This window comes from Canis aureus, chromosome 28 (genome assembly GCF_053574225.1).
Source record: "Canis aureus isolate CA01 chromosome 28, VMU_Caureus_v.1.0, whole genome shotgun sequence".
Lineage (NCBI taxonomy): Eukaryota > Metazoa > Chordata > Mammalia > Carnivora > Canidae > Canis > Canis aureus.
In genome coordinates, this window is record NC_135638.1 from 7,089,201 (window position 1) to 7,113,109 (window position 23,909).

A 23,909-nucleotide genomic window follows, 5' to 3' on the forward strand; every position below is an offset into this window, starting at 1 on the left:
TCTGATCCTGCGGATCTTAGACTAGCCTCTCCTCAAAGCTGCCTACATCCATGTAATTACCCAAAGGTGACTTTCCTATAACTGCTTTTTAGATCCAAAAGAAGAATCTGTTTTCTCTGCCTTGAAAATGATAACCCTGATTAACTTCTCTGTTTCTCACATTGCCTAGAAGTCCACCAAGGAGGTGGCTAAGCACACTCTATATATCTAAATAAACCACACTAACATTTTCAAAATGTTTTCTTATAGGAAATGTACATTTTTTGATATGCACCTAAAAATCTGTGTCAACAGGAGAAGCAGTGGCCATTAGTCCCATTTGACTAACAAGTAACAGCCTAGAAGTAGATTTGCAGATCATTCAGCTAGTGTGTAGCTGACCCAGTCTTTGGCTTCCCGCTTAGGGAAAAGTGCTATCGGTATTTAACCTAGCACAATAGGTCGCTACTGTTTTCTTTTTTAAACTTTATTCTTGAGATCTGAGAGAGCATGTTATACTCTGCGTACTCTTCAATATCTATCACAGCTTCTCAAACATCACAGGCTCCATTTAAAAAAAAAAAAAAGTTGATTGGATAATTGTTTCCAAGCTTCATATGAGTTATGCATTCATTTGCTCATTTTTAAAAATTTTATTTAAATTCAATTAATACATAATGTATTATTGGTTTCAGAGATAGAGGTCAGTGACTTATTACAGTGCTCATTACATCACGTGCCCTCCTGAATGTCCATCACCCAGCTACCCATCCTTTGCCCCTCCCCTCCCTTCTAGTGCCCCTCAGTTTATTTCCTAGGATTAAGAATGTCTTATGGTTTGTCTCCCTCTGATTTCATCTTGTTTTTCTTCCCCTCTCTTCCCCTATGGATCCTCTGTATTGTTTATTAAATTCCGCATATGAATGACATTATATGATAATGGTCTTCCTCTGATTTATTTCACTTAGCATAATACCCTCTAGTTCCATCCACATCATTGCAAATGGAAAAATTTCATTTTTTGATGGCTGAGTAATATTCCATTGTGTGTGTATATACATACATATGTGTGTGTGTATAACTTTATCCACTCATCTGTTGATGGACATATGGGCTCTTTCCATAGTTTGGCTATTGTGGACATTGCTGCTATAAACACTGGGATGCAGGTGCCCCTTCAGATCGCTATATCTGTATCTTTGGAGTAAATACCCAGTAGTATAATTCCTGGGTCAAAAGGTAGCTCTATTTTCAACTTTTTGAGGAACCTCCATACTGTTTTCCAGAGTGGCTGCACCAGCTTGCATTCCCACCAACAGAAAGGATTCTCCTTTCTCATCTTCGCCAACCTCTGTGGCTTCCTGACTTGTTAATTTTAGCCATTCTGATTGGTGTGAATGGAATTCACACCACTAAATTAAATAATTAAATTAAATAATTAAATTAATTAAATTAAATAATTAAATTAATAATTAAATAAATAGTGCTATATTGCACTATTTATTATATTATATATTATATAATATAATGAATATTATATTTATTTATAAATAAATGTGGGTGTGGGTGTTATCTCATTGTGGTTTTGACTTGTATTTCCTTGATGCCGGGTGATGTTAAGCATTTTTTTTTTTTTCCATGCATCTGTTGGCCACTTGTAGGTTGTCTTTGGAAAAATGTCTGTTCATGTCTTCTGCCCATTTCTTGATTGGATTATTTATTCATTGGGTATTGAGTTTGATAAGTTCTTTATAGATTTGAAACACTAGCCCTTTATCTGATGTGTCATTTGGAAATATCTTCTTCATTCTGTTGGTTGTCTTTTGGTTTTATCAATTGTGCAAAAGCTTTTCATCTTCATGAAGTCCCAATAGTTCATTTTTGCCTTTGTTTCCCTTGCCTTTAGAGAAATGTCTAGCAAGAAGTTGCTACGGCTGAGTTCAAAGAGGTTGTTGCCTGTGTTTTCCTCTAGGATTTTGATGAATTCCTTTTGCACATGTAGGTCTTTTGTCCATTTCGAGCCTATTTATGTGTATGGTGTGAGGGATGGTATGGTCCAGTTTCATTCTTCTGCCTGTGCCTGTCCAGTTTTCCCAATACCATTTGTTGAAGAGACTTTTTTCCATTGGATATTCTTTCCTGCTTTGTCAAAGATTAGTTGTCCATAGAGTTGAGGGTCCATTTCTGAGTTCTCTATTTGATGTTGATTGAATTGACACGTTGATCTGTGTGTCTATTTTTGTGCCAGTACCACACTGTCTTGATGATCACAGCTTTGCAATAGAGCATTGTAATGCCACCAATTTTGGTTTTCTTTTCTTTCTTTTTTTTTTTTTTTTCCATTCTGACAGGTGTGAGGTGATATCTCATTGTTTGCTTGATTAAAGTTTATATTAAAATTCTAGTTAAATAATATACTGTAATACTGATTTCAGGAATAGAACTTAGTGATTCATCACTTGTATGTAATATCCATTCCCATCTATATACTCATACCCATCACCCGTTTAGCCCATTCTCCACCCGTTTCCCCTCCATCAACCCTCAGTTTGTTTTCTAAAATTGAGTCTTTTATGATTTGCCTCCCTCTTTTTCCCCCTCCCCTTATGTGAATCTGTTTTGTTTCTTAAATTCCATATATATATGAGTGAAATCATATGGTATTTGTCTTTCTCTGAGTTTTTTCACGCTGCATAATACATTCTAGCTCCATCCATATCATTGCAACTGGCAAGATTTCATTCTTTTTGACAGCTGAGAAATACTCTATTGTGTGTGTGTGTATATATATATATATATATATATATATATATATATATATATATATTTACCACCCCTTCTTTATCTATTCATCAGTCCGTCATTTGGGTTCTTTCCAAATTGTTGATAATGCTGCTGTAAACATTGGAGTGCACATGTCCCTTTAAAACAATATTTAAAAAAAAAACAATATTTTAGTATTCTTTGGGTAAATGCATAATAGTACACTTACTGGGTCATAGAATAGTTCCATTTTTAACTTTTTGAGGAACCCCATACCGCTTTTCAGAGTGGACATAGAGTTTGCATTGCCACCAACAGTTTAAGAATATTCTCCATTGTCCACATCCTATCCTTATCAACATATGTTGTTTCCTGCATTGATTTTAACCATTCTGAGATTTGTAAGATGATTGAAGTTTTGTTTTGTATTTCCCTGATGGTCAGTGATGTTGAACATCTCTTCATGTGTCTGTTAGCCATCTAGATGTCGTCTTTGGAAAAATGTCCATTCATGTCTTTGCCCACTTTTAATTGGATTATTCAATTATGTAGTATTGAGTTGTATCAGTTCTTTATATATTTTGGATACTAAGCATTATCAGATGCTTCTCCCATTCCATAGACTGTCTTTTAGTTTTATTGATGGTTTCCTTGGCTGTGCAAGAGCTTTTTATTCTGATGAAGTCCCAATAGTTTAGTTTTGCTTTTATTTCCCTTGTCTTGGGAGACCTATCTAGTAAGAAGTTGCTATGGCCAATGTCAAGAAGGTTACTACCTATATTCTTCTCTAGGATTTTGATGGTTTTAAGACTCACAGTTAGGTTTTTCATCCATTTCAATTTTATTTGTGCGTATAGTGTAAGAAAGTAGTCCAGTTTCATTCTTCTGCATGTGCCTGTCCAGTTTTTCCAACACCATTTATTGATTTTTTTCCATTGGATATTCTTTCTCCTTTGTCAAATATTAATTGGCCATACAATCTCCACATGTTTTTATGTTTTGCATATAGCACGTCCTTAAATATTTCTTGAATGAATAAGTGAATAAATAAATGAAAGATTTCCCACTCCAAAAGACCTCTGCATTTATTATGAAAAATGGGACACAAGAAAAATAGCCATGATAAAAGAGCAAGACCAGCATCAGAAGGTGTGCAAACAAAATGCCAACAGTGGGTGAAGTCAAGAGTAAGTGTAGGCATAACACACCTGGTTGAAAGATTGAAGCATCAAAGTCTCATTCTTGTGATTATTTTATACATGAATTTTATACTTTTCACATAGCTCAAAAGTATTGTCAAAATATCTGTTTTTCCTTAAAAATTATCCAATAGATAGTAAAAGGTAAGAAAATTCTCTTCACACAAAAAATTCAATTATAGGCACCAAAAATTTACTAGGGAACTCCAGCCTTCTTACCCAAAGTATCTATACTGCCTTCTTATTGCTTTTATCCTGGGCTCTGGTGTGCTTACTACAAGACTGGGGTTGGATAAGTCATAGGTTTCACTTTTGTCCTGGATTCTAGACTTCCCCCCTTTCCTCACCTGGAAGTACATGGGCCCAGCTAAATCATCCATACTTCGGGTCAGTACAGTTTTCTATGGTTAGCCTCTTTGGATTATTCAGAAGTTTTTATTTTGATTCCATGATTGGGACTTGGGTGCACATCAGACCTTAAAATCATGTGTTCTTTCTATAATATATAGAGTTCAGGACAGAAACTCAGTGAAGGGGAAACAACAGCTTTGGTAACATAAAGAGATTTCATAATGGGCTTTAAAGTCAGATGGTCTGTGGTTGAATTTGACTTTGTTATTTAGTATATGTGGATGCTACATTAATCCCGTACATGTAAAATGCACTTATTGTAACAGCCTTGAGGTATGCATTTCAACCCCATTTAACCACTGTGTCTGAAACTCAGAAGTAAAGTAACATGCCCAATTTTATACAGCTATTGAGGATACAACAAGGGGAGATTTTAAAAAAAATGTTTTGTGAAATCATATTGGGTTTACCATTAAAGCAAAACTTATCACTGTCCTTTTATATAATAAAATATAGCCTGGACAGGACCTTAGTATATTACTGATTCAGGATATTGGTTACGGCATCTGAGATTTCTGACTTCTAATGCTTGTGCAGAAGAAAAGAAGCATTAGTCAGTAAATTATATTAATAATCTAAAAGTTATGGTCATTAAATATATTTATTTCTATTTAACATACAAGCTACACAAGATGTTTTACTTTATAACATTTAAATAATTAGCATGTATTTCATGTTCACGTAATGAGGAAAACTATGTTATAACATTTTATCAAAGCAAGTTCTCATTTTTTAATTAAGTGCTTGGTAATATTTATACCAATATGCAGAATGTTTCTATTATAATTCACTTGCTATACTGTGATGTTTTATAAGGAGAAGGTTGTTTTTAACTGTTAAAGTATTCTGAATTAATGATACAGTGATAGTACATTTACCCTATTCACAGAAGTCAAATGTAGTTAAGGTAAATATTCACCTCTGCAATTGTGTGCAACTCTTGCATTTTGTTTTGTTTTTATGGAGATGGTTGAAGAGCAATTTTATATACACAGACATTAGAGATCTTATTCCGCTTCTATTATCAGAGGTAAGGAAACCGGTATTATGGTCTCCCATGGTACAAGGAGAAAGATCGTTCAGTAAGCATTTGAAGATGATATTTAATCAGCCCAATTCCATATTAAATCAATGCATGTGGGGAAGCATTGTGTGTTGGCTAAAGTCACACTCTATTCATCTGGGAATCTCATGTGACAACCACATAGAAACACTGTTAGATTAAATAAAATCTTAAAAAAAAAAAAAAAACTGTAAGAAGTAGTCCAAAAAAGTGGTTGAACTGAAAAAATATTTTCTTAAAGTGAAGTAATTCCTTGAAGTTGGGGGGAAAAAAAGAGAGACTTAGGAATGCGAGCCATCTACTTTTGAATTACTAGTGTTATGTGTTTGGAAAAGTGATGTGCACTTTCCATTATCTCCTCATCTCTATTATGATTTTAGAGTAAGTTTTTCAGTAAGAAGAAATAAACTGTGGAAAGCCCCTAGCTCAGAGACTGACATGCAAAGGACCATTAGAGAATGGCAGGTATTAGCAAAGTCCAAAGGCTTTCATCCTACTACCTGTGATTGAATAGTAGGGAGCTTTTGTGAGATTATTTTTTATGTGATGCTGTTTAGCTTGTTTCCTGTTGCAGAGTATGGGCAGGGCTTTGCTCGACCAGCCTACTCAATGAAGATAAAGCAAAGATTACTTTTCAGTAGCTTTGCAAGGATACTCCAGTTAATATTTGGCCAACGTCACAAAAAGCAAAGGCTTTTTGTTTGTTTACTCTTGATTTTTGTGTGTTTCATGAGGACAGTATTGATCAATAAATGTAGAACCTACCTCTAAAGGAAAGTGGCATTAGAGACCTGATACACTCTCCTGTGTTCTTCTTATCCATTAGATGTAATTGTTATTTTGGGGGGTGGGTTGGGGTCGGGATTATTTAGTAGCTTTATTGCTTTTCTTTTAGAAATGGTACCTCAATTAAAAAAAAAAAAAGTCCTAACTGGCTGAAGCAAAAAGAGTAAATAATTGGCTTGGGTAACTGAAACGTCTTGATTTTGAGCTGGCTTAGTTTATGCCTTGATGGGGAGACTCACAGTGCAACTCTCAGCCTCCGTCTGTATTTCCAATCTTAAATCCTACTTCCTCTGGATCAAGGGTTCCATAACCATTGCTAGTAGTTTACATACAATTTCTGTTCCTTTGTCTTCATTTCCCAAGATACTCATTCTCTGAATTGTTACGTATCCACAGGGAAAGGTCAGTTAAATTCATTACTAGTTGGAGCAAAGACAGCATTAAATTCTGAGTTAGAATGTTGCCATAAAAGTGTCATTGGAAAGAATAAGCAAGCACTTCTACTTCTGTGAATTCTGGAATAATTTCTCTAGTTTGCCTTTTACTTTACTGATTAAATTTTCTGCAATGCTTGAGGCAGATTTTAGTTTTATTCTATAGTTTTCTCAAAAGCTTTGCTTAGTTGATTTGGCTTCTTACCATCTCAGCTTGTACTTGTGTTAGATTTTCATCTCACATTTTTGCTTCTCATTTCTTAAGGTTTATCTTTTAGTTGTATTGAATCTGCAAAGTAGATGGTTTCCAGAATATTTATCTGCTGTCTGTGGGAAGCTATTGTCAGTGTTAGGCTTTTCTTTAGCATATTCAGAAAATTATTCCTTTTTTGTTGTGCTTTAGAATCTTTTCGTGACCCCATCATGTTATCTTTTCCCTTAGTTGATCTGTCTCCAAATGGTGCGTAAAATTCTATTGCCCTTCATGTCTAGTATTTAGAGAAATTCTTTTCTGATACCTGGATGTTAAAAACATTGGTTGGGCAGCCCGGGTGGCTCAGTGGTTTAGCGCCACCTTTGGTCCAGCACATGATCCTGGAGACCCAGGATGGAGTCCCACCTCAGGCTCCCTGCATGGAGCCTGCTTCTCCTTCTGCCTGTGTCTCTGCCTCTCTCTGTGTGTCTCATGAATAAATAAATAAAATCTTTAAAAAAAATTGATTAATTGGTTGTTTAATGGGTAACTAAGAAGTTTTAAAAATGCTCCCAATTAACTAGCCTACTATTTTCCTATTACTTACAGTATTCCTTTAATTAAACTGCTACGAACACATATACATGCATACTCCCTCATCAAATGCCCTAATGGTAGGAAGGCTGAAAAGTTGTGGAGCTCCCAGAATGGCTCCAGAAACAGCAACCAGGTTCACACATTAGTAAGTAATTTACACCAGGAGTGCTTCCATGCTAACAAAGATTGTAAAATGTCATTGATTGTGGGGTGAGTTCTGAATTTCACATGCGGATTTTAAATGTCTGCATCTTGGAATTGATGAAATATGATATTAGCTTATTAATATAAAGCTTCTTAACCAGACTTAGAGTTAGCTCTACCTAGGAAGGTAAGAGACATGTTTGCCATCTCTCATTAAGTTCAACTATAATTTAATCTCTTCCCTTCCACTAACCTGTATAGTCTTTAGTTTCTTAGTGGAATAAGGGCTTCACTTGGTTATATTCTCTCCTTAATTTAACAATGCAGAAAAGAAGACCTCTCCATGCAGCCAGAGATGAATACAGTAATTTGTACAATTAGCTAGCTGGGGCCAAATTTTCTTTGCCTTGTAAATATTAAATGTGACTGGCCTCATGTCAGACCTCTTCCTCCTTTCATTTAAAATTTCATCTTGTACCTTCTTATGCTTATTTCATAAGCTAAATTCCATAGTAAATGATTAGGTTCAAAAACTATTTAAAGATAGAAGAATAAAAGAGACCAGAGAATTTGTTTTGTTTATCCATTCTCATTGTTTTAAAGAAATGTCCAGTTCAGAATAGATTTGAAATAATGAAATAAGAGTATACTTTATCACCAGTTTTATGCCACTTTATAACGTACATGCACATGCCTTTTTCTCAATGGGGCACCTGAGTGGCTCAGTTGGTTAAGCATCTGCCTTTGGCTCAGATCATGACTGACCTTGGGGTCCTGGATTGGAGGCCCCTCACCCCATCAGGCTCCCTGCTCAGCAGGGAGTCTGTTTCTCCCTCTCATGTACTCTCTCTCAAAAATAAAATCTTTTTAAAAAAAAGTTTTTGAGTAACTGCTTTTCATTAATGTCATCAATCAAAGCATCTAAATATGGTAGATGCTCTGCTTATTCACACATGAATCTGCTTATAAAGTCAACAGCCATTCTACATATTTCTGGTGAGTGGTTGATGTGTGAATGAAAAGGTTTTAGATGAAGCTTCTTCCAAGTGGAATCATCCCATTTATTTTCTTCTCCATTTTTTTATCTGTTAGCATTGTTTACATAACACATAATATGCGATTATCTAAATGCAAAGATATACGTAATAAGAAATATATTTTTTCTTTCAGCATTCTCTGACTGGAGATTACTGTAATTATGCTGAGAATCAGAGGGCAGACTCATACTAGAAGTGGTGTAAGTCCGATGCTTTATCCATCCATCGATTACTATATCAGATTCAAGAGGTCACCATCTACAGAATGTTTTCTTCAAATACTATGTCTCTGGTGAATATAGATTGAACTTTTGGCCATTAATAGCCACATTTCTTTTTTATTTAGAGGTTGCCAAAAAGAGTATCTAATTTTTCTCATAGCAATGCATACATTCTTGAGGGAATATTTTAGTAGTAGGTCTAAGGAATATGTTCTTTAAAAAGAAGTAGGTTAATTCAGGGAGATGAAAATCTTTCATTTGTCATCAAAGAGACATGGGTGTACCACTTGCCTACTATAGGACTGTCAACAATTACTGTCCCCTTCTGAACAAAATTGCTCCTGTTTGCAAAATGGAAGCCATAATATTTACTTCCAACTTCACTGTAGAATGAAAGCACCATGAGGGTGGGTGGGATCTTTGTCAGCTTTGTATACTCATTAAGCAAGTACCTAGAATTACCCATCTGACGATCATGAATTACTCAATAAAAAATGGGCTTTGAGATGTAGAGGAATTGTGATTATGATGTATCTTGCTCAGGACCATTCTGATTTAGGCACTAAAAGTCATGCATCCCAGGAAACTTCTGTCCTTGGCAGATTAGAGTGTTGGTTCACCCTGGGTATTGTGAAAATTGCAAAGGTGATGAAGATACCATCTAAGCAACCCAATACTTTATAGTCTAGTCAGGAAAACAGATGTGGAAACAAAGGAGTTATAATCTAACAAGGAAGAATTTTAAGAAATTTGCAAAAGTTCTGTGGAAGACCAGAGGGAAGGATAAGTAATGTGGTCAAAGTTTGTTGAGGAGATTTCTACAGAGAGCGTTACATCAGGCTGCTGCTTGAAGGCTGAGTAGGACGAGGGTCTGATGGTTAGTTGGTGCTCAGTTTTATCTCTTCGAAACACAGGTATGTTAGAGATGCTTTGCCTTGAATGTGTCTAGCTTTTTCAATTAGATTATAGTACCCCTAATAATCATCTCCTGTGAAACATGACAAAAAGGAGGGAAAGTGTAGGAAGGTGATTTAATTGCTTTTTGTCTTCTCCATCAAGTTCAGCAAAATATATATTTAGAGCAAACCAACCTACAGCATTTCCCCTGAACACTTAGTTGGATAGAGGCAGTAGAGGGTTTCAAACACTGTTATTACCACTAAATAAAAAAGGGTAACTTTCTATCGCAGGGGTTTTTGTATTGCTTCAGATCAGCAACACTATTAAACTCTTAATATGTTGCCAACATGCATGTATAAGGGAATGAAATTTAGGTTTTGAATAAAAACGTTAAAAAGAGAAGGAATAGTGGAAGATGATGGCTATGTTGGGTTAACAGACAAAATAAAAATATAGAGAACGCAATAGAATATTTAAATGTGTATTTCTTGCGCATGTAAATCAGTGCAATTCTTTTCAGCAGTTTCTTAGCTCTAGTTCCTTTTCAGATCATTTCTCTATTGAAGAGGTTTTAATGAGTGACCTACTTTGGGATTCCTTTCATTTAAAAAAAAAAAAAAGTATTTGCTGATGCCTTTTACAAATATCCCACATGGTTAATATCAGACTGCAGTAGGAGCCTAAGGGAGCATATGTGACCCAGAAAACTGTTATATCAAGTCAGTTTAGAAATGATAGGCTGCAATGCCCAGTCTCTTAACTCCAGTGGACTTTACAAATAAAATGAAGGAATGAGGCTCTGAATAAATGCCTAGAATTTATTCTGGGGGGGTGGGGGCAAAAACCCTTGTAAACATTCCTGAAGTAGTCATCAGGAAATCTTTTTATCAGATTTTATCTAATTTGAATGAGGTTCTCTCTTTCTCTCCTATACACACACACACACACACGCACACACACTCACGTATATGTATATAATATATTTAGATTTTTGGCTTATCTGAAGTGTATCCACAGTGAGGTAACACTGAGTTTGCCAATTATTTTTAGGATTTTGAAGTCTTATGGGTGCTTAATTTATAATTAAATGACAAGAAGTAATTTGGAGCAACACAATGATCCAAACATAAACTTTTATTACCTTTCCTCTTAGCCATGCAGCTCTTTCCTTCCTCAAAATACATCTGAAGAAGAGAAAGTTAAACACATTAAAATAGAAAAAATATTCAATATGCAAATGACTTTATTTTGAAAGTAACACAACTATGAAGACCATATTCCACCCCCCCACACACACACCCTTTTTTATTGGCAAATTTTGGTGTATACTATCTGAAATGGAGATATGCTGCTGTATCATTGCCATCAGTGGCTAAGGGGGTAGCTTGGGCTCCCTGTCTCTGATAAAAGTGATAAAAATAACACTTATAAAGAAAAATCCTGTAGGTTCACAAGGAATTAGTGAAAGAATTTTGAAATTTATAGTCTTGGGATTCAGAGAAATTATTTTGTAGGAGATAAGGAAGAAAGCTAATGAGCTCTGGAGTCTACTTCCTCCTTATCCTGTCACCTTTAAAAATTAATTTTGTTCCAAATAACATCTAGTAAAGTTGCACTAAGTGTAAACAGTTGAAAAGTACACAAAGACTATTAAGTCAGTTTTGGAAAACATAGAGGCTACTTAGAAGCCAGCCAACTTCCCCACAGAGTCTCATGGATAAGAGTTTGGGATCTGAATGAAGAAGATCAAACCCTAGAGAAAATAATCAAAGGAGAACTCGGGCATTAGTCCAAATCTTTCATAAAGCAAACACCAAGATGGGATTAAAATGGAACCCATTTATCACTGGAAATACCTGTCAGGGCAAATGGGGAGGGAGACAGAAGAAACTGGAAAAAGAAAAAACATCAGATTACAGTGTAGGTTTGATTCTGAATAAAATAAAGAAAGATAAAGTGGGTAAAAAGGGGAAGAAAGTAGGTTAAGGAGAACTTGCAGAGCATAATTTCAAGGACAACTTGTTAAGGTCTTTGGGAATGTGTGTGAGCCAGGGTGGAGGTGTTCCTGGAGTCTGAGTTGGCCGTCATAGTTGTCTAGCTTCTACCAGTATTGAACATGCCTTACTATCCCTGCTATGCTCATTAGTTGGCTGGGAGAAACCTCTGGGAAATGTAGCCTCAGCATGAACTTAGTGATGGATTTTTGAGAATGTCACAACTGGAACCATTGGTCAATTATGTTCCCTGTACTTGGAGACCTGAAAGATGCATTCTCATGAACACTATGCCAGCCTTTGCATGAAGATAGATAGATAGATAGATAGATAGATAGATAGATAGATAGATTCATTCATTCCATCTCACAGGTTGAAGAAAAAATTAATTTTATTTCTAAAAGGAATGAAAACCTAGGCCTGATTCAGATATACTTCCTCTCTTGCTTTCTTTTATCCTTCGTAAAACCATTGACTCAGCACCATCCTGACAGGTTCTATACTAAATGCTTTGCTAATGTAGGGATTCAAGCTGGTACCAAATGTTCGGTTGTCTAGGTGATAATGGTTTGGACGGTTGATAAACCAAGTGTCCCAGACATTGTCCACTATTTGAAGCGGTTCAACTGTTCGCTTTTAGGCATGTGAGAAAATTATGTTTAAATCCCTGCAAAGAAGAATGGCTAGAAATGGCTGAACAGGAAATCATGGGCCTGGCCAGATGAATTATAGTTGAACATATTCTAAATTACTCAAACAGAAAACCAAGACTATACTCTAACACAGCAAATCTCAAACTTTTTGGGTCAAGAACATCTTTACACCTTGTTTACATGGATTATATCAATATTTACTATGCTGCAAATTAAGACAAAATTTGGCAATAAATACTCAAGCACACATTTCATTGGCCATCAGAATAAAAATGTCAGAGCAATGATGTCATCACAGGTCATGTAGCCTCTTAAACTCCATCACACATTCTGGAAATAGAGTGCAAATAATACATTAATGTTTTTTATGGACCTGGAAAGATCTTAGGGCTCCCCAAGTGTCCCCAGACTATATTTAGAGAACTGCTTGTCTAATTTTATAGACTGACCACAAAATACTACCAGGGTTTAGGAGACCTGGGTATCTCTGGGTCTGTATGTGTCTCTGCGTGTGTATGTGTCAAGTAGTTCATGCCTATGGACAGCAGATCCTAGACTTAAGGCAGGCCATGCTCTGGTGATGCTGGGGTTCCTAATGTAATAACTGCTTCATTCGTGTTGATACAAGGAATTGTTTGAGGCTAAGTCTATAGATGTTCAGCTACCAACACCTACACTTGACAGGGCCAAGGGATTAGAACCATTAATAATAGTTCAGTTTCCAGGGATCCCTGAGTGGCTCAGTGGTTTAGTGCCTGCCTTTGGCCCAGGGCACGATCCTGGAGTCCCGGGATCGAGTCCCACGTCGGGCTCCTGGCATGGAGCCTGCTTCTCCCTCCTCCTGTGTCTCTGCCTCTCTCTCTCTCTCTCTCTCTCTCTCTCTCTCTCTCTCAAAAATAAATAAATAAATCTTAAAAAAAAATAATAGTTCAGTTTCCAACTGCACTTCCCTACTGGAAGCAAATAAGGGGAATATCCAAGAGAATTTCACTGGACTGGGCACCTGTCTATAGATGGTGGATAGAGAAAAATCACTCAGATTCAGATATTTCTTGAGATTGCAGTACAGTTATCAACTAAGGTTGGTAACAGAAAGTGGTGGCTCCTTAAATTTACTAAATGCATGAATGAATGAACAAACAAAATGCTCACTTTTGCATTGAGAAAAATTCGTTGAGAATATGGTGATGGGGGAGAAATAGGCATAAATCTTATTATGAAGACTGCAGCAGGGTGAGAAAACAAGCTGGAGAAGTAAAAACGGTCTTATCTCAAGTGGGAAAGTTCTTGTTCATCTTTCTGTCTTTGAACATGGTGGTTTTTTTTCCAACTTGTACTGTCCTGACCCAAAATGTGCTTCTGGTTATAAAATTCTATGTGAAAATGGTCCTGTGGGCAGGTTCACTGGTCTTTCAAACTGTAAGTTCTTTGAGGATAAGATATGAATTTGTTCCATCTTGGAATTCCTAGAGCTTAGCACAGTGGTTGGCAAATAATATTGCTTGTTGAATGGATGAATAAATATCACAAGAGGATAAATGAGTGGCTAATTTCAAGAAAAAAAAATATAAAGATAATATGTAAAAGAATCAATGCTTAAATTTTCCCCCCTTGGTATTGACCTCATTAACTCATCATGGGCTTTATTCTTATTTAATCATTGCTTCGAATATGATGATGTAGTTGGTATCCCAACTTAAATATTTTGTGAATAAGGGAGTTGTAGATCATACCCAGTATCTTTTTAAGAGTTTTATAGACCACAGCAGGGAAAAGAAAGTCTTTTTTTCAGACTGTCTTGTTTCAGAAGCCCAGAACCAGATACAAAAAGCCACAAATTTTATGATTCCATTTATATGAAACTTCCAGAATATGTAGATTCATAGAAACAGAATGCGGAGTAGTGGTTGCCAGGGACTAAGGGGAGAGGAGAATGGAAAGTGACTGTTTAATGGATTTCCTTTGGGAGTGATGAAAGCATTTTGAAGCTAGATAGTATGGTGATGATTGCACAACATTGTGAATGTACTAAAATACCACTGAATTGTACACTTTAAAGTGGTGAATGGTTAATTCTATGTTATACGAATTTTACTGCAATTACAAAAAATTATCCGGCCCAAAGTTCAGAGTGCTTTGCAGGGCTGTTAGGCAGTGGTTCAATTTTGGGTGGTTGGGAATTAATCTTGTATTACAATTACTGCCTAATTTTTTTTTCCTTTATTCAACACTTACAAGCAGATAGTCTGAGCTGGGCACTGTGCTATCTTTTCAGAAGAATGCATACCCCAGACTAATACGGGCCTTACCCTCTTGCAACTTACAGCCCAGTCACAGATCTATGTTAACTTATTTTCACATAGTCTCATTATCTTTATATGAGTGTATTAAATGCTACTTTAAAAATAGATATAAGGATGTCACTTTTGGAGAAGATGTTGTGATAAATTCTGACTAGTAATTATCTGTACCAATCCTGTGAGGAAGAAAATTAAATACATTTTTCTTTGGTAAATACAGAATTCTCCTTAACCTTTGTTTAAATTAAGAAACTTAAAGCCAGATACCTCAAATAGTGTATTTTAATTCAATTTCTCTTGCTATTGAACTTAATTTTGGTGCATGCATTTAAAAAATTGTGATTATTTCCCTTCTTCCCAGGTCTTTCAGCATCAGTAAATGAACTTGTGCAATCTGAAATGATGTATAACCATATGAGTCATTCCAATAGTTAAAAAAAAAAAAAAAAACTTAAACTATCCAGCAAAAAATTGTTGGAATTTTAAGAGAATGAAATTCAATATGGATGTATTAAGCATATATTAAGTGACAGTTACAGCCCTAAGCCCTATGGCAGAGATTCAAAGAAAAATATTTAATTCTGTACTAGATATTACAGTCGTATAGTTGAGTAGGGAAAATCTGATAACCACATAGATAAATATAATAGAAAATGCAGGAAACAAAGTATCTTAAGAAATATGCAAACCTGAAATAAAGACTGGAAAGAGACACTCATTCAGTGCTCTAATGACAGATTTCACTGAAGGAGGGATGCTTGGTGGCTAGTAATAGAATTTTGGAAGGAGATTTAGAGTGAGCGAGAGGCAATTGCAACAATAGAAAACACAGCAAGTGCAATGATGAGAAACCTGAAGATAGGCACAGGGAATAGGAAGAGCATCAAAAGGCTGCTACAGTATGTTCTAAATGTCAGTTATACATGTCCTTCCTTAATGATTGTGCCATATTTTCCATATTTGCATATGTATATTTGCGATGTTATTGTTTTTTCAAACTATTTTTTAATATTTTTTGCATGTCATAGTTTTTTAAATTTGTTTAAATTCAGTTAACATACAGTGTATCATTAGTTTCAGATGTCAAGTTCAGTTATTCATCCGTTGAGTATAACACTGAGTCTCATTACATCACCTGCCCTCCCGAATGCCTTAATGCTGGTCACCCAGTTACCCCATCCCCTCCACCCACTTCCCAAATACTTCATTTGCATTTGAGAAATACTTCTGATTTTACATTCCCATGAACAGAATATTATAATAAAATTAAACATAAGTAAAAGAAACAATGTTACTCAATTTGAACTAGCAAATTTAACAATAACCAACGACCTGAAAATAATTACAAAATGCACTTGATTTATAAATATGCATATACGAATTTTAATCCTTCATGAAAAGGAATGGGATATTTTATGGTTAATGGAAACAAAGGGATTTCATAATGCTTACTTTGAAACAAAGACAAAAGTTCTATATCAATAAAATGATTCGGCAGCTAGTTGAAAAGGGCAAAACATTTTAATTAATTTCCCTATAAGTCTGGGATCCTGAATATTGATTTTTACTGAAATAATTTATTGAACACATTTTCCAAAAATGGAATATTTTCAGTGATTTTTATGTTGATAGGTTTTGCAAAACTGATGTTAAAATGGATAAAACGATGTTAGAGCAAGCTGGACAAAGTATGATTGAAGGAAAAGTTGGGAATCAAGAGTGGCACCTTTTTCTTTGGTTCCTTAACAACCAAAGATTTGTGCCCCAGGTTGGCCTTAGCCTACAAAGTTCTCACTCTGAGGTGAGAGCCTAGCTAAGTCTTTGGTAAAGGGATAGGGGAGGAGAGTAAGGGCAGGAGGGAGAATAAAAGCTAATTCTCTGACTTAGCATCTGCATGAGAGTGTCAGTAATAGCAGTATCTGAACCAGGGATCTAGATCCTTCTGATGAATAGTATATTGGGTTCTGAACCTAAGAGCAAACTGTGTAAGACCAGCAGAAGTACCAAAGCACATCAGAATAAGATACATGGAGTCCAGAGTCAAAGGACTATATATGTGCCAATTTTTTTATGTTACTTCCCTTACTCTGCACACGCACAGATCCTTTCTGCCTTTAAACAATTACTTTTTATAGATAAACCCTTAACTGCATTAGGTAATTCCATAATTGACATTTAAAAATGGAATTCAGTCATCTTTAACTATGAAAGAGAGGGGCAAATTAAAGCAATAATAGTACAATTATTGTTTGCTCAGGGTGGGATGGAGAACCAAGAATAATGAGTAGGCATGGTTCTTCTTTAGCATGTCCTTCTTTTCATTTTTCATCTGTCTCTCCTACAACTGGATTATTTGATGAGAGCAATGTGTGGCTATTAGAAAGTTTGCCTCTTTTTTTTTTTTTTTTTTAAGGTATTCTCTATACTCAGCATAGGGCTTGGATTCATGACCTTGAGAAGAAGCATCAGTGCTCTTCAGACTGAGGCAGCCAGGCACCCTGAAAGCCTGCCTATTGATTTAACAGACCAGACAATGAGAAAACAGTCTGAGATATTTACTCAGGCAGGAGGCAAAGGGAAGAAGCAAGTGAGGAGAAAGAGTGTCAAGATGTAGCTGATGTCAAGTAAGGGAGAAACAGATCACACAAATACATATTTTGATGAACATTTATCATTCATTCAAAATATGGACTGAAGAATAGAGCCTGGAACAGTCGGGTGATCTTTACCCCTTTAGGAATTGATTAATATCAAGTCTTATACCTAAGACTGAATGGAAAATGAGTCTAAGTGTTAGTCCATCTTTGGATTCCATTGCACATTAGTTTGTTGCAGTGATCTCTTTGACTAGATCTCACCTTCAAATATGGGGTCTCTACCAGGATTCGTCACCACGGGCTGTTGATAGTATGATACTCATAATCTCAAATATTTCCATTTTCCTCTCTTAGACTCAGTAAAAGAAATACGAACTAAGTAAGTAAATAGACTCCACATAAACTGCAGTTCCAGAAACTAACATGGCATAACAGATGTCAATTCTGGTAGTAACTACTAATTTTGGCATTTAAATATGTACGAAGCATGTTTATACATGTTACTATATGTGAAGCAACAACCCTATGAAGAAGATATTGATACTCCTTTACAAGAATCATTTGAAGATTGGAAAAATTAAATGCGCTGCACAATATGGAACAAATTGATAGTAATGGGGCAGATATTTTTAATTGGGATCTAATTTCCAGGATTACATACTTTCTACTAAAGTGTAGGTCTAAATTATAATTGAGATCGCAAAAGTTTCTCTCTCTCTCTCTCTCTCTCTCTCTCACACACACACACACACACACACACACACACACACACACACTCTGGCTTAGCAAACTACCATTGAAGTACATAACACTATTTCCCTACTCAATTATGTTTACTGTTGCTGCTTACTTGCCTCTCCAAAGAAGCGACCAAAACCATTGATCACAGAAAGCTAAATTTTTTGCTTACTACAATAAAGGAAGACATTACCTTCACAGTATCAGTACCTCCTTGAAAGACAAAGTCAAAGGCAGGCTATTAATAATATTTGTATTTAAGGTAAGTCAGTGTAGGGGGGTACACTTGGATTTGATAAAACTCACTTCACAATAGCAGGCATTATAGTAGGTACTCTTGAAGAGTAACCATTTTCTTGACAAGTCCAATTGAGCTATTATTTACTGTTGTGAGAAGAGGCTATTTATGTAATGAAAACAAGTTGAGAAGTCTGTTTCTTGAATAAATATTCAGGAAATTCCTAAAGTGATAGTTTTATTTGCAACTTAATCTTCCTGGGTAAGAATCTCCTGGGAAAGTAAACTCCTGTCAAGGCAGATTGTCAAACAGTAAGCTAACTGGATATAGATGTTTCATTTCTCTTCACAAAAAAACCATATAAAATTATGGTAACACTAAGAAATAGAAGTAATGCATCTTTAGCTTATTATCTGGCTCAACATAGAATTTAATATTTGCTATTATTAAAGAACCAGTAAAGTAATGCAAATTGATAGGACAGGGCTTCCTAAAATGCATTGAAGGAATATTGGTTCCCATGAATTACTTCTGGACGAAAGGTTTATATACTTCAGTCAAATAGGCTTAGGAAGTATTGCATTTTATATACTTTTATTAATGAGTCATAATGTCCATAAGATTGGAGTGTTTGACTCCAATGCTCTGCAGTAAAATGAAGCAGTCCTTTTTAGTATTACATGAAGTGGTGAGGCCAGTGGCAAATTGAAAAGTTCATGGCTGCTTAAAGGCATTCAGACATGAAAATATAGTGTTGGGTAAGATACAAGTATGGAGGGAGGGAAGGAGGGAAAAAAAGATGGAACATAGGAGCTAAACTCAGTCCTAGGACTAACAAGTGGGTAAGATTCAAAGTCTGATATTAAGTGAAACTATCTTGAATAGTGAATGAGAGGGCTTATTTATTGTCTACACCAGAACACTTTGTAGTGTTAAAGGATGCTCTGCCCAATTATATTTGGACAGCACATGTAATCTGGAAGTCTGTTGGAAAAACTACATTCTATTATCACTCTATGCATTTTTATGCACTGTGTATTCCGTGCCTATATTCTGGGTTACAACTTTGAGGGATGCTGAGAATAATCAAAGTCATATCTTAGAAATTATCCTGGTAAGAATTCTGTAAGAATTAATATACCTCTGAGGGTCATGGAAGTTTCTTCTCCCTAACACCAAATCCCCTTAGCTTACCAAAGATTTTCTAGGATAACTTATAGAATACTGATGTATTCTATGTATCTTAGGCAAAGAAAAGGAGGATACCAATTATGGTTTCTTGGCAATTACCTGATTTATTATAAATTTTAAGCTTTTATTTTTTTTTATTATTTTTTTATAATATTTGGGTCATTATTGCATTTATTTTCCTTAGAATCTCTTAGAACATTTACAATAAAGATCGTCAACTCATTAGGGCCAGATAAGGAAATGAGAAGACCACTGCTAATAGAATAATGGGGAGGTATGGGGATCAGGGCCTCATTTACAAGGCAGCCATTATTTAGCTCCACATAGCTATTGTCACACAAGAATGTAGTAAAAGTGCTTATGGATATTTGAAATTTTCAGAAAGGATATCTGCATTTTATTATTATTACCCAATTTTAAAGCATTGATGCAATTTTAATAACAAAGACATGGCCCCGACCAAATAAACCTTCATTGCGGTTTGGGTTTGTGGGTCACTAGTTTTCAAACTCTTGTGTAGATATTGATCTTACTTGTTAAATAAGTGAACACTTAATCTTATATTAAGTTTTGGGTTTTTAAAAAAGTTTTGTGAAGAGGTAGTGGCTATTAAATTTTCTGTGGTAATCCTCTTGTAATATATACATATATTATACATTGTAGACATTAAATTTCTTCAATACCAACTTCAAAGCTGGTTTTACATCATAGGCCCAATATAGATGATAAGATAGTATCTTAGTAAGTTTTTATGTGATTCTACTTCAATCTTTGTCAAGACTACATATAACTGAAGGGAAAGTTGACAAATCTAGAGTTTAAAAACAAACAAACCTCATGGCCCAGAGTTATTTAAATTGAATTTCATGTTGTCCATTTTTGCCTGAATTCACAAGAACTGCCCGGTTAACACTATTTTGAGTGACTGCAACTTTTATAAATATTACAGCTTATTTGGTTGAGAAAGAGACTAAAAAATGCTACCTTGTCTCAATGCTACTATGTCACAAAATTCTGTTGACAATAACCTTTGGACATACCACTGTTACTTGGCCTACTTTTATTATGTTCATTTTTTGCCCCTATAAACTCTCTTGTCCCTTGGCTGCCTTCCCTCCTTTAGACCCTTTGGAAGATGACTTAGTAATGAGAAAACCAGCAGAAGGCAGGAGGCATAGATGACAGCAGCAGGAGGTGGCTGACAAAATCACAAAGGCTCTGGAGAAAGTGTTTTTGCTGTTTGATTTTCTTAATATATTGTTGGCATGTAATCTACCCTTAACAACAGAACAAGAGGAAAGAGGACGAGAGCTGGGGTCAAAAACGAGGTTTTGGAAATGTTTCATATTATCCTGCTCAATTGGTTATCTTTATAAAATATGCAGCGGCAGAGGTTCTTTGCCTTTGAGAATAATTCCACTTAATGTTATTGAGGGAGGACACCAGGAGTATTTGCTGTAAGGTTATTTATTTCTCCTTTAGTAAGAAAGCTCTCTAAAAGACAACTACAACTAGGCTAAAGGATACAGAGAAAGAAACATAATGGCTCAAGTATGGAGAACTGGATGCTGGAGTAGATGGGAGTTTCTGTTTTATTTAAAGGTTTTCATTGATAGAATAAAAATAGATTAATTGCTCCCTCCCTCTCTAAATAAAATAGCAGTTAGCATATAGGAAACTTGATTAAAAGGCCCTGACTCCAGCTTCACATTTCTTTCCTTTTTTTTTTTTTTTTTTTTTCAGCTTCACATTTCTTATTGAAATGTGCTTGTTCCTTTCCTAAGTGTGCTGTCATGTGTGTACTATTGGGACCACGCTACTGGCTGCCGTGTTTTTTCCATTTTGGGGCCAGCTGAAGGGACTTAGCTCTAACTCTCTTCAGAGCATCTTTAACCATTAGAGACACAGAACCCAATGTCGTTTCCAATGAGGAAAATACTAAGCACCTACTCCACATGCTTTCAGCTCTGCTGACTTTTCTTCTCTTCACCAGCTCCTGTCTTATAACAGATATGCTTCTGTGTTTTAGGATTGCTTCAGTATATCCTATCATCCCAATCTGTTTCCTTTCAGTGATTTTTCTCTGCTGATTTTACTATATCTTTTCTACTTTTCTTGATATCTACATTTCTCTTAATATTTTATATTTTTATTCATCTGCGCAATTTCATTATAAATTTTATATCTTTCAAAATCTTTTTTTTTAAAGATTTTATTGATTTATTCATTAGAGACACGGAGCGAGAGAGAAGCAGAGGGAGAAGCAGGCTCCATGCAGGGAGCCCGAATGGGACTCCATCCTGGGTCTCCAGGATCATGCCCTGGGCTGAAGGTGGCGCTAAACCGCTGGGCCACTGGGGCTGCCCGTCAAAATGTTTTTAAAATTGAATTTTTGTTTCTCTACTTTTTGTTTTTCACAATTTTTAGTTTTCTTATTATATTGATTATCTAATAGATTCCATTTATTTATCATTGAACTCAATTTTAATTACTTTAAAGGAAACTTTTGGTTTTATTTTTATTTTAAACTGGAATTGTCATTGTATATATCACTATATATTATATATAATTCTCTTAATGGTATAAATTATATGAAATAATTATATATTATTTTTTTTATGTTAGCTGTGGGCTTGTCATATATGGCCTTTGTGATACTGAGATATGTTCCTTCCATGCCTAATTTTTTTTTGATTTTTAAAATCATGAATAGATGTTGAATTTTGTCAAATGCTTTTTCTGTGTCTATTGAGATGATTTTGTGATTCTTTTCTATTACTGTGATGTATCACATTAATTTGCATCTATTGAAGTAATCTTGCATCGTAGGGATAAATCTCACTTGATTGTAGTATTATAGAATCCTTTTAATGTGCTGCTGCATTCAGTGTGCTAGCATTTTATTGAATTTTTTTGCATTTATATTCACTAAAGATATTGGCTTTTAGTTTTCTAACAGTGTCCTTTTCTGGTTTTGGTATCAGAATGATGTTGGCCTCATAAAATGTGTTTGGGAATTTTCCCTCTTTTTCAATTTTTTTTTTCAATTTTTTTTCAATTTTTTTTTTTTTTTTTTTTTTTTTTTTTGCAAGAGTTTGAGGATGATTGGTGTTCTGTTTTAAATATTGGTTAAATTCACTAGTGAAGCCATCTGGCTCTGGGATTTTTTTTTTTTTTTTTGGTTGGGAGATGGTTTTTTTATTAATGATTCAATCTCCTTTGTAGTAATTCATCTATTTAGATTTTTTGAAGTTTATTTTATTATAAGTATTTATTTATTTATGAGAGACACAGAGTGAGGCAGAGACATAGGCAGAGGGAGAAGCAGGCTCCCTGCAGGGAGCCAGATGTGGAACTTGATACCAGGATCTTGGGATCACGCCCTGAGCTGAAGGCAGACGCTCAACTGCTGAGCCTCCCAGGTGTCCCATTCTATGTAGATTTTCTATTTCTTCCTGTTTTAGTCTTGATAAGTTGCATGTAAGAATTATTCCATTTTGGGATACCTGGGTGGCTCAGTGGTTGGGCATCTACCTTTGGCTCAGGATGTGATCCCTGGTATGGGGATTGAGTCATGTATCAAGCTCCCTTCGGAGCCTGCTCCTCCCTCTGCTATGTCTCTGCCTCTCTCCCTGTGTATGTCATGAATAAAGAAATAAAATCTTTTTTTAAAAAGAGTCATTCCATTTCTTTTAGGTTGTTTAGAAGATTTAGGTTCTTTATCATTTCCTTGGGTTAATCTAGCTAAGGATTTGCCCTTTTGTTTATCTTTTCAAAGAACCAACCATTAGTTTGGTTAATCTTTTCTATTGTTTTTTCTGATCTCTAATTTATTTGTGCTCTAATCTTTATAATTCTTCTGGTAACTTGGGACTTAGCTTGTTCCTCTTATTCTAATTCCTTCAGGTGTGGAGTTAGGCTGTTTATCTGGGACCTTTTTATTTCTAAATATAGATGTTTATTGCTATAGGTGTTTATTCCCTTTTAAAAATTGCTTTTGTTAGATGCCACAAGTTCTGGTGTGTTATATTTCCATATTCATTTGTGTCAAGAAACTTTTGCCTTTATTTATTTTTAAGATTTTATTTATTTATTCATGCGAGAGACAGAGAGAGAGGCAGGCAGAGAACACAGGCTGAGGGAGAAGCAGGCTCCACGCAGGGAGCCCGATATGGGAATTGATCCTGGGACTCCAGGATCATGATCTGAGCTAAAGTCAGACACTTAACCACAAAGCCACCTGGGTGTCACTACTTTTGCCCTTGAATTTCTTCTTGATCCATTGGTTGTTTAAGAGATTAATTTATATGTGTTTGTAAATTTTTCAGTTTTCCTCTTGTTAATGACTTTGTGTCATTTCACTGTGGTCAGAGAATCTACTTGGTATGATTTTGGTGGTCTTGAGTTTTCTGAGATTTGTGGGTTAGCATATGGTCTATTCTAGAAAATATTCCATATGTAGTTGAGAAGA

General features: G+C 35.4%; 2 long non-coding RNA genes across 10 annotated transcripts in view; one reads left to right on the plus strand and one right to left on the minus strand.

Moving 5' to 3' along the window:
- LOC144300369 (uncharacterized) overlaps window positions 1–23,909 on the plus strand; it is a 165,671-nt gene that overhangs the window by 90,839 nt on the left and 50,923 nt on the right. For 2 of the 3 annotated variants that reach the window (XR_013366964.1, XR_013366963.1), the window contains exon 3: window positions 8,740–10,125. The exons of the other annotated variant lie outside the window; for it this stretch is intronic. This is a non-coding gene — a long non-coding RNA (uncharacterized LOC144300369). Of the gene's footprint in view, window positions 1–8,739; window positions 10,126–23,909 lie in introns of those variants that run through there. 3 annotated transcript variants of the gene reach the window in all.
- LOC144300368 (uncharacterized) overlaps window positions 1–23,909 on the minus strand; it is a 112,570-nt gene that overhangs the window by 37,959 nt on the left and 50,702 nt on the right. For 5 of the 7 annotated variants that reach the window (XR_013366960.1, XR_013366956.1, XR_013366959.1 and 2 more), the window contains one exon: window positions 10,869–10,911. The exons of the other annotated variants lie outside the window; for them this stretch is intronic. This is a non-coding gene — a long non-coding RNA (uncharacterized LOC144300368). The remainder of the gene's footprint in view (window positions 1–10,868; window positions 10,912–23,909) is intronic. 7 annotated transcript variants of the gene reach the window in all.